Source organism: Sus scrofa, chromosome 2 (assembly GCF_054392235.1).
Source record: "Sus scrofa isolate SSC_HxYL_T2T_F1_AM1 chromosome 2, Sscrofa_HxYL_maternal_Yorkshire_Landrace_v2.0, whole genome shotgun sequence".
In the NCBI taxonomy this organism is placed as follows: domain Eukaryota; kingdom Metazoa; phylum Chordata; class Mammalia; order Artiodactyla; family Suidae; genus Sus; species Sus scrofa.
This window is the reverse complement of record NC_139384.1, coordinates 105,979,764-105,999,020: the sequence shown is the minus strand read 5'-3', so window position 1 is coordinate 105,999,020 and position 19,257 is coordinate 105,979,764. Positions and strand designations below refer to the sequence as shown.

The 19,257-nt window shown below is 35.8% G+C and overlaps 1 non-coding gene across 1 annotated transcript; it reads right to left on the bottom strand.

Annotated features, from left to right (window-relative positions):
- Nucleotides 1-15,817: 15,817 nt before the first annotated feature.
- LOC146405631 (U6 spliceosomal RNA) lies at nt 15,818-15,927 on the bottom strand. The gene has a single exon (XR_014839295.1). It is a non-coding gene; the product is annotated as a U6 spliceosomal RNA (small nuclear RNA).
- Nucleotides 15,928-19,257: the final 3,330 nt, after the last annotated feature.

Sequence of the window (19,257 nt, the reverse complement as noted above, 5' to 3'; positions counted from 1 at the left end):
CGTGAAGTACAACTCACAAAAAGAAGAACAATGGTGGTGTCCACTGTTAGCTTTCCACAAATTTCTTACTAAGTTAGGCGACATCTCCAAATCTCCCACTTAGTTTGGTATGGCCATGTAATTAAGTTTTCACACCTGAGACTTCAGGAGAAACCATGTATGCTGTTTCCATTCTTGAGTCTTAAGGTGTGAGGCATGACTGCCACAGGGTTTCTTGCTCCTTTCATTGCCTGGGATGCTGATTTGGTGGCAACCCATCTTCAACTATGCAGATGGTGCCGGTGGTCTGGGGATGGCTAGGCAGCAAAGTGGGAGGAATCTGGTATTCAGAATGATTATGTGGGGCAGAGCTGCCTCACTGATCACTTATTTTTCTCAGATACGTCAAATGAGAAAGATAAGTGTCTGTGTTCCTAAGTCACTGCATTTTGGGGTCTTTCTATAACAGCAGTTTAGCCTTATCCTAAACTAATGTAAAAACAAATTTGTAGCATATGTATCTTATCAGACTTCTGATACCTTGGTTTATTTCCAATAAAAAGCCAAGAGTTTCCAGAATAAGCAAATGATTGTGACCTTTGGAAGCAATCCCAATTTGTTTTTTAGCAGGACTGCAAACACAATCACCACATGAGGAGATAGTTTTACCCTCAGTTCAAAGGATATTGGCTTGCTTGGTTATTCCCAACTTGCAGTCTGGTCTAGAACTACTGCTGTTGAGACTCGGCTGAGGTCCCTTGACTAACCTTAGTCTGTGTTGTAACCATTTTCTCCACATCATAGCTTGCCTTGTACAGCTGGCTGACTTGATATGACACTTGACTGTTTCTTCAAGAGCCCCAAGTCAACATGTATTTTAAAAATAGAGAAATGAAAGTATAAAGTCAGTAAATGATTTCTTCTGCTAGGTAATACTTTCAGAACTGAAAGAGATCTCAGAAATTATTTCATTCAAATCATTCCCAGTAATGGTGCCCAGATAAGGAATCAGCCAGGTTGGGTGTGATTTAAATTTACAAATATTTGAGAAACTACCATATGCCAGATGCTTTGCTCTATCATTGTTCCTTTTATAAATCTAGTGATAGAAAATCCCTTACATTATAAGAGAGCCTACTCTCATACTCTGGCAGCTCTAATTGTTAAAAACTTACACCCTATGTTGTGAGTTAATATATGCCTTTTTACAAATCTCAATCTTGATCCTAGTTCCAATAAACTGAATTTTTCTGGCAGACATCCACATAGTTGAAGACAACTATCATGTCACCTATGAATCTTAAATAATCTCAAACCCTGGAGCTCCCAGTATGGAATGGATATATTGAATTGCACATTTTCCTTTTTCTCTTTGAAATATTAAATGAATGTCTTTTTAGCAAAAGGCTTGACAGTTTAAATGTGAGAAAATTTTGATATTCTGAAAACAGTAATGCTATTACCGAATGTTCAGCCATTTTAAGCATCAATAAGCAGGCTTAGTAGCATGTAAACCAGAGATTATATCATTTATGTCAAATTCTACTTTATGACCCTCTTTGATGACTATTCCTCTGTGAAATCTAAGATAGGCCTTGAATTGTCACTGACCCAAATGCTGTTCTCCTTTCTTTTTTCTTTTAATTTAGAAAAGTGTTGGAAACCAGCGAGAACAAGTTTTTCCATCGTTGTGAATACCAAGGATGATATAAAATCTGATTATACTTAACTCGGGGGAAGGGAGGTAGGGTGTTTTAAATAGAGCAGGTGATGCCTCTTGCTCTTCCACAGTCCGTTTGTGTTAGATGTGAGTTAGTTGTCTTCCTTGTGTGCCACAGTGGTCACATAACTTTTGGAGTGGGAGCCTCTCACTGCCCTGATGGCAATTCTGGTTTTTAGAGATATTTTCCTAACAATATTATTCCTAAACACAAACAAGCTCCATCATCTGGTCCTGGTTCTTGACTGAGGAAACAACCACTGGAGTCAGTGCCAAGAGGGGAAGCACCTGTGTTGGATTTAGATGTCACTGGACTCCTTTGTCATTGATTTGTGCAGTTTTTTTCCCTAATTGTGAATGTATTTCCTCTTTGTTTTGACTTTAAAACTTATCCACATTAGATAAGCCTTAGCTTAAAGGCTAAAGATTCTTTTGTTTCTTAAATGAATAATTAGAGAAGCATTTCCTAAAATACTGTACTTGGGTGGGATGGGTGAGGAGGGACCTATAATAGAGATCATAGGAAAGGATGTGACAAGCACTGTATGAGCTGTTGGGTAATTGTTAGCTGGACTGAGAGATGGAAATCCAAGTTTTAAATATTGATTCAAATCAGAGGAAGAGTTAAGTTTAAACTTTATATACACATATAGATGTTTAGCTTTTTCTGCAAAGATACATGGATCAGTGGAAATCTCAGAGTGCTTCTCAGGAAGTTACTTTCCACTGAACTGGTACTGGCAGATAGTTTCAAGAAGCAACATGCCAAAGTGCTTGCTCCAGGGAAGTTAGAACGAAAACAACAAAAAGTAAACCCCTTTAATCCTTTAAATGACATTTCCTTTGGGAATTTGGTTGTTTCCTAGAAACTCTGAATGCTTTTCTGAGTGGGAAGTGGAGAGATGCAGTAGTCACTTTCCTTGTCATTTACAATTTTTTGCTTATAGGAACTTGAGACATGTGAGTGACAAGGTGAATATATAGGATAGAAAAGAGAAGTGTTGTTGAGTGATGAGAACCAAATTGAGTGATTGTTACTGTTCAACTTCAAGTTTGTTACCCTAGTGACTTTAGGTGAAAATATGTTTACTTCTTGTTAATCCTCTGTCTTAACAATAAGCACCAGATTTTAAAGCAAAAAGGAATTTCTTTGTCTTAAATATACATGTTAATACAATATAAAACTGATTTTCTTCTTTGTTTTCATTTTTATGTAACAAATACTTACAGTGTTTGCTAAGTTCTAATCACTTAACAGATATCATTTCCCTTAATTCTTACAGCAACCTTATAAGGTAGGTACTGCTACGTCCATTTTACACATGAGAGAACTGAGTTATGGAGAAGTTAAGTAAGTTGCCCAAGGTCATTTGGCTGCTAAGTGGCAAAGCCAGCCTTCTCTTCTTCCATTTAACCCCAGAATGTCAAATAATATTTTAAAATGTGTGCCCTGGTAAATAAATGGCTGATAAATACTGTTCTAGAGAAAACAAAGTAAAACACAAATAGCCTACCACTACAATTAAAAAAATAACTAACATATATTTAAATGCATGGCTGATCTATAGGAAAGTACTCCTTAGGTTTGAGAAATGAACCTTAGTAGTGAGCCCAGTAGCTGATACTGTAGCTGTGGGGATGGGATGGGAGATCAATTGCGTGGGAGAAATTATTAGTCATGGTAACCTAAGGACTTCATTTCTGATGCTCAGAAGAAGACGGCAGATTAGGATTTGGGACTATCCAATGAACTGAGTTTAATCTCCATGTAATATTAGGAATTGCAAAAGGCTACAACTTTAGTGAAAGTGGAAATAAAAAAAATATATACTATTTTCTTTTTTCCTGGATTCTGGATGGAATAAAAGAGCTATTCTTAGGATGTATAACTATGGCCCATGTTTCTTGCAAATGTGAGGGTTAAACCCCCAAACTGAGCAATTAACAATCTAAATTATTCCCAATACATCAAAGAGAGTTACAGATTGGAAGCTGGAGGAATGGAGGGTAAAATGAGAAGATTGAGCATATGTCTAATAGGACTTCCTGAAGGAAAAAATGGAGATGATAGAGGAAAGCTTTCCAGTATTATAATGAATTCCAAGAATGATAAATAAAACTTTTCTCATACCTAGATATATCAAACTGAAAAATGCTAAAGTCGAAGAGAAAACTTAAAAGCAACAACAGAGTAAGGAGAGATTACCTATAAAAGAAATCAAACTAATCTAAACTGTATTCTCAATAATAATAAGAAGCCAGAAGATAAAATCTTTGACGAGTGAAAAAAATCTACCATCAACCTAGAAATACATATCCAGCCAAACTCCTAACTACTCAGAGGTTAGGGACAAATATACTTTCAAACAAACAAAAAGAACATCTACTACCACAAGAAGGACAGCTTAACCTAGGAAAAAGGCCTAAGATGTAGAAAAATTGAGTAAATAGATTTGTGAACTTGCCTTTAATTCTAAATAGATATTGACTACAAAAGAATAAATATTGAATAATTTGAGGAAATTAGTTAAAACAAAGTAGAAATAAAATGCTTGTACAATTAGCATATAAAGGGAAGAAAGAAGTAAAACATTTTACATTCTCTATTTGCTTTTCGTATATCTGCTTTGATTAATTGTCTGCTCGTCTTCAGCTCATTGAAAAATATGTTCAAGTTTCCAGTGTTCATGCTTTGAAGAAGTCTGTTTTCAGACATATGGTTTATAAATACCTTCTTATAGTAACTTTTCTTTTAGTAGTATTTTTTGCAGGGCAAAAGTTTTCTATTTTGAAGTCCACTTTATCATTTTTTTTTTTTTATGGATTGAGCTTTTGATGTCATATCTAAGAACTAAATGCCAGATCACTAAAATTTTCTCTTGTTTTCCCCTAAAATTTTTTTAATTTAGAGTTTGACTTTTAGATCAGTGATTCATTTCAAGTTAATTTTTGTATAGCATGTGTCATTCAGGTTGAGATTCATATTGTGGCATATAGATAGCCAATTATTCCAACACCACTTATTTAAAGACTATCCTTTCTCCCTTAAATTGCCTTTAAACTCTGTCAAAAATCAAAGGGACAAATGTGTGTGGGTATAAATCTGTATTCTCTGTTCATTTTCGTTAACTTATATGTCTTTCCCATCACCAGTACAAAATTATAATTACTATAAGTTTTATGGTAAGTTTTAAAATTGGGTACTGTTGAGCACTTCAGCTTCATTCTTTACAAAATTGTCTTGGCTGTTTTAGTTCTTTTGCCTTTTCATGTACGTTTTACTATGTGCTTGTCTAGATTTGCCAAAAAATGGAAAGAATAGACAACTTTATGATGATGAGTCTTCCAGTCAATGAATACATTATGTCTCTACATTTATGTAGATCTCTTTCTTTCTTCACCATTTTTTCCGCCATTATTTCTACTTTTTAGGGCTGCACCTGCGGCATATGGAAGTTCCCAGACTAGGGGTTGAATCGGAGCTACAGCTGCCGGCCTATGCCACAGCCACAGCAACACGGGATCCAAGGTGCATCCACAACCTACAGAAAGAGTGCTCATGGCAATGTCAGATCCTTAACCCATTGAGCAAGGCCCAGGGACTGAACCTGCACCCTCATGGATCCTCATCATGTTTGCTAACTATTGAGCAATGAAGGGAACTCCTTATGTAGATTTCTTCCGTCCATGCTTTTTAGTTTTCAGGATTGTTGCCTATCTTCCTCCTTGTTCATGTGTTGAAGTCCTAACCCCAAATACCTCAGAATATGACCGTATTTGGAGACAGCACACAGAAAGAGTGCCATGTAAGATGAAGGCAGAGATCAAGGTGATTGCTTGTTCAATCAATGCCAGTGGTTGCCAGCCCAATGGAAGCTAGAAGAGCATCCCTCACAGTCTTCATAGGGACTCAACCCTGCCCACACCCTACTCTTGGAAGTCTAGCCTCCAGGACTGTGAAACCGTACATTTCTGTTAGGCTACTTGGTTTGTGGTACTTTGTTATGATAGCTCTTAATACAAAATACCAAACATCCATATTTTGTTAGATTTATACCTAAATATTTTTTAACTTTCAATTTCTAAAGTTCTAATTATTTTCATAGCAAACTTGGAGAATTACATTTGCATAATATTAAGACAAGAATTTATCAAATATTTCAGTGTTTTTGATATTTCCACTAAAAATGTTATTATTCAAAGAGAAAGTACAAAAGTCAAGTCAGTTCGCTGGGCCCTTATCACTACTTAATTTAACTTTTGTTATCACTTTAGCTTGCCTAATTAGTTATCATTGCATGCTATTTGACAGCTTTGTTGCATATTTGTGAAGAAACACTTTTTGAATAAAATTTTATCCTGACAGTCCATGATTTACACTCCATGTATTTCCTGAAAATAGAGTTATAGCAAATACTCACTGAATTCTCTCATACAGATCACCAGTCCTCAGGTGTGTAAGATAATTTACATAACTTGTACATTTAAGTTAGTGACATTTTCACTAAACTCATTTATTTTTCAAAAAGAAAGCATTTTAAGGCCATACCCATAAATTCTCAGTTTTCCTTGAACTTGTCTACTTCTCCCTAGAGCCATCACAACTGCTGTAATATGAGGCTAAAACGGGACTTATATTACATTTAACAATCAAATTGATTTTCTAAATATTTCTCTAATCCATGTCTATTTCTTTTCTGTCACCAAGATGTCTTTGTTTGTCTGGCTCTCCCTGAGGAGTTAGTTGCCTCCAGGGTGTAACTTACTGATAGCATCGCAACCTAGATTCCTGTGTGTCATAGCTGCTTGAATGTACTTGGTGGTTCTTCTCTCTCTCTCTCTCTCTCTCTCTTTTTTTTTTTTTTTTTTTTTTTGTCTTTTTGTCTTTTTGTCATTTCTTGGGCTGCTACTGTGGCATATGGAGGTTCCCAGGCTAGGAGTCAAATCAGAGCTGTAGCTGTAGACCTACACCAGAGCCACAGCAATGCGGGATCTGAGTGGTCGTCTGCGACCTACACAACTCATGGCAACGCCGGATCCTTAACCCACTGAGCGAGGCTAGGGATTGAACCCGCAACCTCATGGTTCCTAGTCGGATTCGTTAACCACTGAGCCACGACGGGAACTCCGGTTCTTCTCTCTTAACTGCAAGTTCATTCCATGCTGGGAGGGACAAAGTCCACCTGCTCCCTGTGGGTGTCCTCAGTCCTAGCACAGTGCCCAGTCACCATACATTTAGCCCTGGTGTAAGCAGTGGTTGTGCCTCTAATATCTATGCATTTAATGAATGAATAAAGACAAAATCCCAGCTAAGTTGAATGGGTTTCTTAAAAAATTCAAATTTTATAGCCGTGTAATATAGACAATTATCTTTTTTGGTATTTATTATCCATTTTGCTGGAAAGTTAAGTCCAATATATTCAACTTTATAGGTATAATCTAAATCAGCAGCCAAACTTACTTTCAGTGCTTTATACCAATCTCATAATACTTGCCTCAATATTGACATCAATGTTCAAATAAAATATAAGTAGTCTGAACTTAGTGAATTGAAACTTGAACATGCCAGGAGTTTCAAGGTCAAGGAGTCTCCTTCCTTTACTGCAGGAAACCTGCCTGACTTATTAGAAAGTAACCTGAAGCATTAGATAGAGGTCTATGATTTTTTTTTTTTTTAGTTAAAACTCTATTAGGGAACTGATCAACAAATTCAGCAAAGTAGCAGGATATAAGATTAACATAGTCTCATTTCTGTATACTAACAATGAAATATTAGAAAACAAATACAAAAATATAATACCTTTTAAAATTGCACCCCAAAAAATCAAATACCTGGGAGTAATACCTGACCAAGGAGGTGAAAGACTTATATGCTGAGAACTATAAAACATTCATCAAGGAAATTAAAGAGGATTCAAAGAAATGGAAAGATATTCCACGCTCCTGGATCAGAAAAATTAATATTGTAAAAATGGCCATACTACGCAAAGCAATCTAAAGATTGAATGCAACCCCTGTCAAATTACCCATAACATTTTTCACAGAACTAGAACAAACAATCCAAAAATTTGAATGGAACCACAAAAGCAATCCTGAGGAACAAAAACCAAGCAGGAGGCATAACTCTCCCAGACTTCAGGGAGTATTACAGAGACACAGTCATCAAGACAGTGTGGTACTGGTACCAAAACAGACATAACAGAACAATGGAAAAGAATAGAGAGCCCAGAAATAAACCCAGACACCTATGGTCAATTCATCTTTGACAAAGGAGGCAGGAATATAAAATGGGGAAAAGGATGGTGTTTTCAGCAAGTGTTGCTGGGAAAACTGGATAGCCACATGTAAATCAATGAAACTAGAATACACCCTCATAGTATGCACAAAAACAAACTCAAAATGGTTTAAAGACTTAAACCTAAGACAAGACACCATCAAACTCCTAGAAGAGAACATAGGCAAAACATCCTCTAACATCAAACTTACAAGTATTTTCTCAGGTCAGTCTCCCAGTCAGAAATAAAAGCAAAAATAAACCAATGGGACCTAATCAAATTGACAAATTTTGCACAGTAAAGGAAACCAAAAAGAAAACAAAAAGACAACTTATAGAATGGGAGAAAATAGTTTCAAACGATGCAACTGACAAGGGCCTAATCTCTAAAATATACAAGCAACTAATACAACTCAATAGCAAAAAAAGCCAACAACCCAATGGAAAAATGGGCAAAAGACCTGAATAGATATTTCTCTAAAAAAGATATACAGATGACCAACAAACACATGAAAAAATGCTCAACATCCCTGATTATTAGAGAAATGCAAATCAAAACTACCATGAGATACCACTTCACACCAGTCAGAATGGCCATCATTAATAAGTCCACAAATAACAAATGCTGGAGAGGGTGTGGAGAAAAGGGAACCCTCCTGCGCTCTTGGTGGGAATGTAAATTGGTACAACCATTGTGGAAAACAGTATGGAGGTATCTTAGAAAACTATACATAGAACTACTATAAGACCTAGCAATCCCACTCTTGGGCATAGATCCGGACAAAACTTTCCTTGAAAAAGACACATGCACCAGTATGTTCCATTGCAGCACAATTCACAATAGCCAAGCCATGGAAATGTCCATCAACAGGTTGAATGGATTAAGAAGATGTGGTATAATACAGAATGGAATACTACTCAGCCATAAAATGAGCAAAAGAATGCCATTTGTAGCAACATGGGTGGAATTAGAGATTCTCATACTAAGTGAAGTAAGTCAGAAAGAGAAAGCCAAATACCGTATGATATCACATATCTGGAATCTAATATATGGCACAAATGAACCTTTCCACAGAAAAGAAAATCATGGACATGGAGAACAAACTTGTGGTTGCCAAGAGGGAGGGGAAAAGAGTGGGATGGACTGGGAACTAGGGGTTAATTGATGCAAACTATTGCCTTTGGAATGGATAAGCAATGAGATCCTGCTGTATAGCACTGGGAACTATATGTAGTCACTTATGATGGAGCGTGATAATGTGAGGAAAAGGAATGTGTATGTGTGACTGGGTCACCTTGCTGTACAGTAGAAAATTGACAGAACACAACACTATAAACCAGCTATAATGGAAAAAATAAAAATCATAAAAAAACAAAGTGGAACAAAACAAAACAAAAGAAACAAAGAAACTCTACTAGGTTGTACCTGAATGTTTTCACGTGTTGGTGAGTTGGTGGGAGCCTACGGAGAAGATAGCATTCACTAACATAAGTGGTCACAGTGATGATTCTAACATATATATGCAGAGAATTCCCATAAGTAGTTTCCGTACAAAAGACAGTTTAGCATAATAGATAAAATGCTACCCGAAGAATGTAGCAAATAGTTTTCTCATCTCAGTTTTTTCACTTGGGCAAATCATTCTAAAGTCTGTCCCTGTTTTCATTTCCCCCCTTTATAATGAGTTGAATGGAGAAATCAGTAGGCGTTGGCTGCCAAGAGTTCTAGGACTCCTTAAAAAAGAGTAATATACTTTCCCAGAAAATGGTGTTTGTACTCAAACTGATTTAAATAGAGTCCAGCTCAACTTTACTTAATGCTCATCTCCTGGGACATAGTAGCTGGAAGGTTAGGACTCTAACTTGAAGTATTGAGCATAGTGGGCTTGTTTTTACCCAGCTGTGTCTCTAAAATTAAGTTTTTCTGTTTTTATTTGGATATTTAGAGTTGTTTAAACATAGTCTGTGAGTGTTCAAGAAATGCTGACTTAAAATATTTCATGAGTGAGTTATTCATCATCATATGTTTCTGTGAGGTAGGTAAGATATTGTCACCCTCACCTGCCTGTTCTTATTTGATAAATGCTAATTGATATTATCTGACTTTTCAAATGAATTATAAGAAGGTGGGCTTGTTACATCCCTTCTTATTAATTTCGGTTGAATAGTTCTGACTTTCACCTAACCCTGATGAATAGCTTATATCTGATTGTCTTGTGTTTGCTTCACACCTCAACACTGTAGGGAATAATATAAAGAAAAGCTGCCTTCCCTGAACAGGAAGAGCAAAGAAAAATCTAAGGGAGTAAGTATTACAAAAGTAATAGAAGAATGAGTGTAGCGATAATACAGAGGCCCATAGATCCTTATATATCATAATAGCTACCTAGAAATAAAAGTCTTTTCTAAGAAGGAGTCTGAGATATATATTTTCCATTAAAATATAGATGAATAAAAATTTGGAGTTAGTACTTAATTTTAATTATTGTTACTTAAAAATGAATGTGCACAATCATATAAGGGAAGCAATCTGTGTGGATTTCTTTAATGATTAATAGACAATGTTTTAGGAAAGAAAGGTTTCTCACCTTTCAAATTTTTCTAGTACATCAATAGTTTAACTCAAAATGATACTGGAAGACAAATACCATATGATATCACTTATATCTGGAATCTAATATACGGCGCAAATGAACCTTTCCACAGAAAAGAAAATCATGGACATGAGAACAGACTTGTGGTTGCCAAGGAGGAGAGGGAGGGAGTGGAATGGGTTGGGAATTAATAGATGCAAACTATTGCCTTTGGAATGGATAAGCAATAAGATCCTGCTGTATAGCACTTGGAACTATATCTAGTCACCTATGATGGAGCATGATAATGTGAGGAAAAAGAATGTATACATATATGTGTAACTGGGTCACCTTGCTGTACAGTAGAAAATTGACAGAACTCTGTAAACCAGCCAAAATGGAAACAATAAAAATCATTACAAATGAAAATTTAAAAACCCAAAACCAAAATAATTTCTTTAAGATCTAACATCATCCTAAATATGAGAGATTACTAACTTAAAGAAATAACCAGTAGGATTTTTTTAAATAAAAAAAGAAATGAGTTGAAAAAATGATACTGGATTTAACAATTTTATAATGTGATTTGTAGAGAAAATAACTTCATTCTCATAATGGTCATATGGCTTTAGTCTTTCAGTCTTTCCTGTTTTAGCAGAGAATCCTTGAACAACATAGAGTTGACAGTACAGACCCAATTCACAATAATTATTTGTGATGAGGAAGTTAATTGCAAGCTAGGTTATGCTCTCATTTGCTTGTGAGCTTTGTCCAAGGACACATAGCATAGAAAGAGTGGAGTTAACTTTTGCCTAATAATTTTTTGATGGTTTTAGCCTTATTAATGATTCTGTGCCCTGATATGTTTTAAAAGGAAAGGAATAGTTATGTGGTTCATGGACAAGTTTGCAGGCCACCTGGAGCTCTCTATATAGAATAACTTGGGAGTTTAGACGGCTGGAAGTCTTGACATGAAATTATGTTTGGAAGGCATTCTGAAAATCACTCTCAAAAAGGATTTTGTCAATCATCCTTTCCACTGAGTCTGCAACATTGTCTTCTAGGAGCAATGGAGGACTATCTTGAATATCTATCCAAAGATAACTCAGTGACTTAAAAGTTCACACTAACAACATCACTAACACCAAACTGCCCTTTAAAGGAAGGTGAAAAAACGAAATCTGTGAGGAGCGGAAGCAATGGAGAACAGGTCATCATACTACCATTTTTTCTACAGCATCCTAAACTGTGGTAAAGACTTGTTCATAGCTGTGTCTCAATTTCTAACCTCTGAGTCAGTTGGTACCATCTGGTGTGATTTAAAAAGACTCCAGAAGAGCTGGTGATGTCTCATGTTAAATTGTGAAAGACATTCTATTTAGTGGATATTATATCTCTCCCAGTCAAAAAGATTATTTTTTTTGACTTCATTTTTCCCCCTTTATTTCTGAAATTAACTCAGAACATCTTTGTTCATCAGAGGATCTGCTTCTGCTTTCTTCGTTCCAGCTTTCACCTTTAGCTTGGGAGGTAGTAATCAATCTCTATTCTCACAAAGGAGATTGGGCCAATGTATTATGGATTTATTCATTCTATTGCTTTTTTGAGTAGAAGGGGTATTGCACAAACACTGCCACTACAATTCTATTTCTAAGACTTTTATGCCTGCCCATAAATGCCATTTCTAATCCTAATCCTGAATTTTCAATGGACAAGTGAAGGGAAAGTAAAGAGCAAAGAGGGCAGGTTATTGGTACAAGTTTCTATAAGCACTTCTTCCTAACTACCCAAGAGTAAGGTAATTTCAAGAAACACTAACAGCTACAGAACCCCATTTGGTTCTAAGGGCCAGTCTTGCTGATGGTAATGTGCTGATTGGCGACAGTCCAGAAAGATGCCCTCCTCCACCCTGCCCAACTCTATGCATGTCAAGGGTACTGGGTGCTATTAGAGAACTACAACCAAAAAATTCAGGGACGCATCAGGGGAGTTGATTTAGCAATCTCTAGGTGCTTTGTCTCTGAGCTCAGCAGCCTGGCTTTAGGAGTATACAATGGCACCAGAAAGGACAATATTTAAAAAGGCAATGGTAGGCTGTCCTGGAGGCCAGTGAGCACTCTGATGCATTCTACAGGACTTAAAAAAAAATTTCCTAATTCAACTAAGACCCGAAGAACACCCTAAGATGCCAACAGAATCTGGTTTTTCCAGGGCACCACTGAAATTGGGAGATGGCACAGGGTTTTTTAGGAAGAGACTGAGAATCTTTCACTTCAGTCTGGTTCTAAGTCTGTGGTGGCTTTTTATGAGGCTTCCTATACTTGATAGGAATTTCGGTCAAGGAAAAAGATATATGTGAACTCTTTTTCTGCCTATTTATGGATGAGTGCATTGAGGCTCTGCCACTTTTTTTTTTCTTTTTAAGCTAAACCTTTTTAAGTCTTTTTAAGTATGACCATAGGAGATGGTTGAATACCACCTGGGATTGTCTACTAGATAGAGGTCACTTTAGGACAGAATAGATGAGAGAATGAAGAGTGGCCAGAAAATAAGAAATGTTGCTGTCTTATACCAAAACTATTTTTGCATAAAATAATCTAAAGTTATTTCTCAAGTCAATTTTCCCATCTCTCAAAGGAATATGCCACTTCCTTTTTGTGATTCTTTGTGAAAATAGTGTGATATTTAATCAGTTACTAATGAGGAAACAGTAAAGAGTATGATGTAAAAAAAACACTGCTCTTTTATTTATGTACAATTAAGTGAAGAGTATAGAGTCCAGACCAGCTGCCAGAGTAGGCTAAGACCAAGTAATTCATCTCAAAATATCCCGTCTATTTGTTCTGGCACATCAATAGAAAAAAGTTCTAACATTCATTTTGATAAACAATGTTTAGGGGAAAACTGCTGGACAGGTTGTTGTCTTATACTGCAGAGTTGAAATTTAATGATATGATTTCAAAACTCTTGTCTTCAATGCCAGCATAAATCACAGATGGATCATATCTAATCAGTAAAACGGGTTTAATACACGGCGTTAGAGCTTGTGGGAACTGATTAATATTTGTGAAAGCATATTATCTAAGTTCTTAAGTGAGGGATATTAGAGAAATTCCATCACCGTAGATTAGGTTCAAGTTAAAAAACAATTCTAACTTGTATAGTGCCTGGAGGAAGAAGAAAGTAGAAAGGCAAAAGATATTTTTAGTTAGGCTAATACTTTTATCCTGAAATGTAACTTGGGTGTTATAAAGAAGAATGAAACACTTAGAAAACAATTAATAAAACTAGTATGGAAAAGATTTACAAATAGTATTTTCTTCCCCTCCCTCTTCTCAAGACTAACCTCCAAATACAATCTTAGGCTGAATTTTTAAGCTGTCTGCTGCAGACAACTGCCACTTTCCAAGTACAGACTGCCAAGAGCACAAAGAGCAAAGTTTAGTCAAAGTTCATTTTCAGGTCATCCACCCTGGAACCATCAATCTGGACAACCTCTGGGTAACCTCTCCCAAGCTTGTGGACTGGAGCGGGATCCTTTGCAGCCTCATTAGAGCATGCAATAATTAATTTGTCTTAAATAGGAAATTAAACAGTCATGTACAGTGTAGAGAGGAGGTCAGAAAGTGGATCTTGAGGTACATTCACAACCTCTATTCGGGAGTCCTCCCAGGCCTGCAGGGAGGTGGGGCCAACTCAGAAGAGAAATAATTGTGTAGGACAAACGTTACAAAACCTCCATGACAAAAAGCATCCATAAATAGGAGAGAAACTTGACCTGAGAACAAATCACTAGTGTTTTTACTGTTGCTCAGGCATGCCTGTCTTTCAGAAGACTTAGGGTGAGAACTCAGGCAAAGATGACTTCACAAATCCAGTGTGTATTAACCCAGAAAACTCACCGTTGTCCTTGAACTTACTATGAATTGTATCCTAGACTTGTATTCATGAGCTAGAGATTCTGTCATGAGAAAACAGGAGAAAAATCTAATGTTATTTGTGAATTCATAGTGAATTAAACCATTGCCTTCCCAGATACCATTTTGGCATAATTAGAGAAGTTGAATGGATAGCATTATCAATGAGCACATGAAATTTTGAAAAATAGGTGAAATTCTATTTATTTCTAAGCAATAGAAGAATGCAAACTTTCCAATTATTGTTTCATCCAAAACCTGTGATATCCATCTATCTGTCTATAATTTTATCTGTCTACTAGGACAGAATTTTATCTACTGCTGTCTAGAATTTTATCTATTTTATCTATCTACTATGATAAATTTCATTAGCTGAAAATTGTTACATGACATCTGTTATATGTGAAGATATGATCAAGTGTATAAAGTCTTTTAATCTCTTTATTTTTTGAACTTAGTACAATATAAGTCTATAATGGCAAATTTTGGATTTATCAAGTAAAATAGTTTTTCATGTATGTCATTAAAGAATAAAATTTAAATTATGAAATACAAACAAATACAGGTAGTTGAAAGGGGAATTGTTCAAAGTCACAGGACCTTTCTGGAAAAAAAAAGATTTTTAAAAACTAAAATGTATTAGTCAAGGAAATCTGTGGTTACACAGCATCGTGAGAAAAAAATCACATCGAATCATCCCTAAGTCCATTGAATACATTACCACAGATGTAAAAAACCCACATCTTTGACTATTAAAAATTCTGAGTGTTAAATTACTATTTGATTTTAACACTAGTTCTCCCACATCACACTCATTTTTAAATGATTTTTATTTTTTCCATTATAGTTAGTTTACAGGGTTCCGTCAATTTCTACTGTACAGCAAGGTGACCCAGTCATACATATATATTTTTCTCACATTATCTTCCATCGTGTTCCATAATAAGTGACTAGATACAGTTCCCTGTGTTATACAGCAGAATCTCATTGCCTATCCACTCCAAATGTAATAGCTTGCATCTATTAGCCCCAGACTCCCAGTCCATCCTACTCCCTTCCCCTCCCCCCTTGGCAACCACAAGTCTGTTCTCTAGGTCCATGAGTTTCACACACATTTTTAATGTTAGCACCTTAATTCTTAAGTCCTCATTTAATTTTTTTTTTACCTGAAAATAAGTAATCATCTGTTTTTTTTTAAAGTATAGTTGATTTTTAATGTTGTGCCATTTTTTGCTGTACAGCAAAGTGACTTAGTCATACAAATATATACTTTCCCTTTCTCATATTAACTTCCATCATGGTTTATCCCAAGAGACTGGGTATAGTTCCCTGTGCTATACAGTAGGACCTTATTAAAAATATAGAATGCTTTATAAATTTGTAGTCATCCTTGGGCAGGGGCCATAGTATCTTCTCTGTATCATTCCAATTTTAGTGTCATGTGTTACCAAAGCAAATGAAACAATTGTCTTGTGATTTTTTAAAAAATATAATTGACCTATATCACTGTGCTGTTTCCAAGTGTATAACATAGTGATTTGATATTTCTGTACTTTACCAAATGATTATTACAATAAGTATAGTTACCATCTGTCACTGTACAAAAATGTTACAGTGTTATTGACTGTATTCCTCATGCTGTATATTTCATCTTTATGACTCATTACTTCATTTTATGTTTGTTCATTTGTTTTGTTTTTTAGGTTCCATGTATAAATGAAATCATATGGTATTCGTCTTTTTTCTAACTTAATACTCTCTAGGTCCATCCATGTTCTTGCAAATGGCAGTTTTCATTCTTTTTTAATGGCTGAATAATATTTCATTGTGTGTGTGTGTGTGTGTACATACACATACTGCATCTTTCTCTGTCTATCCGTGGACACTTAAGTTGCTTTCATATCTTGACTATTGTGAATAATGCTCAGTCAACATAGGAATGCATATATCTTTTCAAATTAGTGATTTGTTTTCTTTGGAAAAATTGTCCAGATTTTTAAACACCAGGTACACTGAAGAATAACTTACATAAGGCAAAATTCACTTTCAGGTGTACAAATCCATGGATTTTGATAAATATACATAAATGTATAACTGCCACCACAATCAGGATATTGAAATTTCTATCATTACATAAAATTCCCTTATGCCTCTGAGGGAATCCCTCTTCCCCTTCTCATGGTTACCATTGATATGACAACAGTTCTTTTAGTTTTGCCTTTCCAGAATATCATATAAATGGAATCACTCATATGATTTTTTTCTCTCCTTTCACTCAGCATAATAGATACATTATATCCAGTAATTTGTTCTTTTTTTATTTGTCAATAATATTCAATTGTATGGATGTACAACAGTTTATCTCTTCACTGGCTCATGGATATTTGGATTGTTTGCACTTCTTGGTGATTATGAATAATGCTGCTATAAACATGTATATACAGGTGAATATTAGCTTTCATTTTTATAAGTGGTATTCCTATAAATAGTCATGTAGTGAATGTATGTTTATGAGTATTAAATAGTAATCTGTTTCCCGAAGTGGCTGTACCATTTAACATTTCTACCAACAATGTTTGAGAGTTTGAATTGATCATCATTTTTGCCCACTCTTGGAATTATCAGCGTTTGAGTTTTAGCAATTCTAATATATGCATAGTAGTATCTCATCATGGTTTTAATTTGAAGTTACCTAGTGGCTATGATGTTGAACACTTTTCATTATTTTATTTGCCATTTGTATTTCTTCTTTAGTGAAGCAAAAATCTTATCAAATTGCTGAACCAGTGCCAGTATCAGTTCACCTCAAGAATTCTTGTTTAATGAGGAAAATAAAACCTTATTTGTATGAAGCCACTGGCATAAAGCTGAATAATAATTCCCAAAGGATACTATCTTCTTTTTAAATTAAGATATTGTGTTCACATTCCTATATTCTGTCTTTCTGTTAATGGCATCACCATTACCCCACCATCTAAGCCAGAAAATCCAGTTTTTATTTTGACTGCTTTCTTATCTCTCAAGGCAACCATTCATGTCTCTTGAATCAAGTATTGTAGTAGCCTTTTGATTAGTCTCTGTGCCACCAGTTTTCTCTTCATATTGATATTAACTTTAGCACTTTATTTTTTTTCTGTTTTTTTTATTTTTTTAAATTAATTTATTTTTTTATTTTCCCACTGTACAGCAAGGGGATCAAGTTATCCTTACATGTATACATTACAATTACAGTTTTTTTTCCCACCCTTTGTTCTGTTGCAACATGAGTATCTAGACAAAGTTCTCAATGCTATTCAGCAGGATCTCTTCTAAGTTGTGTCTGATAGGCCCAAACTCCCAATCCCTCCCCCTCCCTCCCACTGCCTCCCCCTCCCTCCCACTCCCTCCCCCTCCCATCAGGCAACCACAAGTCTCTTCTCCAAGTCCATGATTTTCTTTTCTGAGAAGATGTTCATTTGTGCTGGATATTAGATTCCAGTTATAAGTGATATCATATGGTATTTGTCTTTGTCTTTCTGGCTCATTTCACTCAGTATGAGATTCTCTAGTTCCTTCCATGTTGCTGCAAATGGCATTATGTCATTTTTTTTTATGGCTGAGTAGTATTCCATTGTGTATATATACCACTTCTTCCGAATCCAATCCTCTGTCGATGGACATTTGGGTTGTTTCCATGTCCCAGCTATTGTGAATAGTGCTGCAATGAACATGCGGGTGCATGTGTCTCTTTTAAGTAGAGTTTTGTCCGGATAGATGCCCAAGAGTGGGATTGCAGTGTCATATGGAAGTTCTATGTATAGATTTCTAAGGTATCTCCAAACTGTTCTCCATAGTGGCTGTACCAGTTTACACTCCCACCAGCAGTGCAGGAGGGTTTCTCCATAGCCCCTCCAGCACTTGTTATTTGTGGATTTATTAATGATGACCATTCTGACTGGTGTGAGGTGGTATCTCATGGTAGTTTTGATTTGCATTTCTCTTATACTCAGCGATGTTGAGCATTTTTTCATGTGTTTGCTGGCCATCTGTATATCTTCTTTGGAGAAATGTCTATTCAGGTCTTTTGCCCATTTTTCCATTGATTGATTGGCTTTTTTGCTGTTGGGTTGTATAAGTTGTTCATATATTCTAGAGATTAGGCCCTTGTCGGTTGCATCATTTGAAACTATTTTCTCCCATTCTGTAAATTGTCTTTTTGTTTTCTTTTGGGTTTCCTTTGCTGTGCAAAAGCTTTTCAATTTGATGAGGTCCCATGGGTTTATTTTTGCTCTAATTTCTATTGCTTTGGGAGACTGACCTGAGAAAATATTCATGATGTTGATGTCAGAGAGTGTTTTGCCTATGTTTTCTTCTAGGAGTTTTGGTGTCCTGTCGTATATTGAATTCTTTCAGCCATTTTGAGTTGATTTTTGTGCATGGTGTGAGGGTGTGTTCTAGTTTCATTGCTTTGCATGCAGCTGTCCAGGTTTCCCAGCAATGCTTGCTGAATAGACTTTCTTTTTCCCATTTGATGTTCTTGCCTCCCTTGTCAAAGATTAATTGACCATAGGTGTCCAAAGCAATCTACAGATTCAATGCAATCCCTATCAAATTACCCATGACATTTTTCACAGAACTAGAACAAACAATCCAAACATTTATATAGAACAACAAAAGACCCAGAATCGCCAAAGCAATCCTGAGAAACAAAAACCAAGCAGGAGGCATAACTCTCCCAGACTTCAAGAAATACTACAAAGCCACAGTCATCAAAACAGTGTGGTACTGGTATCAAAACAGACAGACAGACCAATG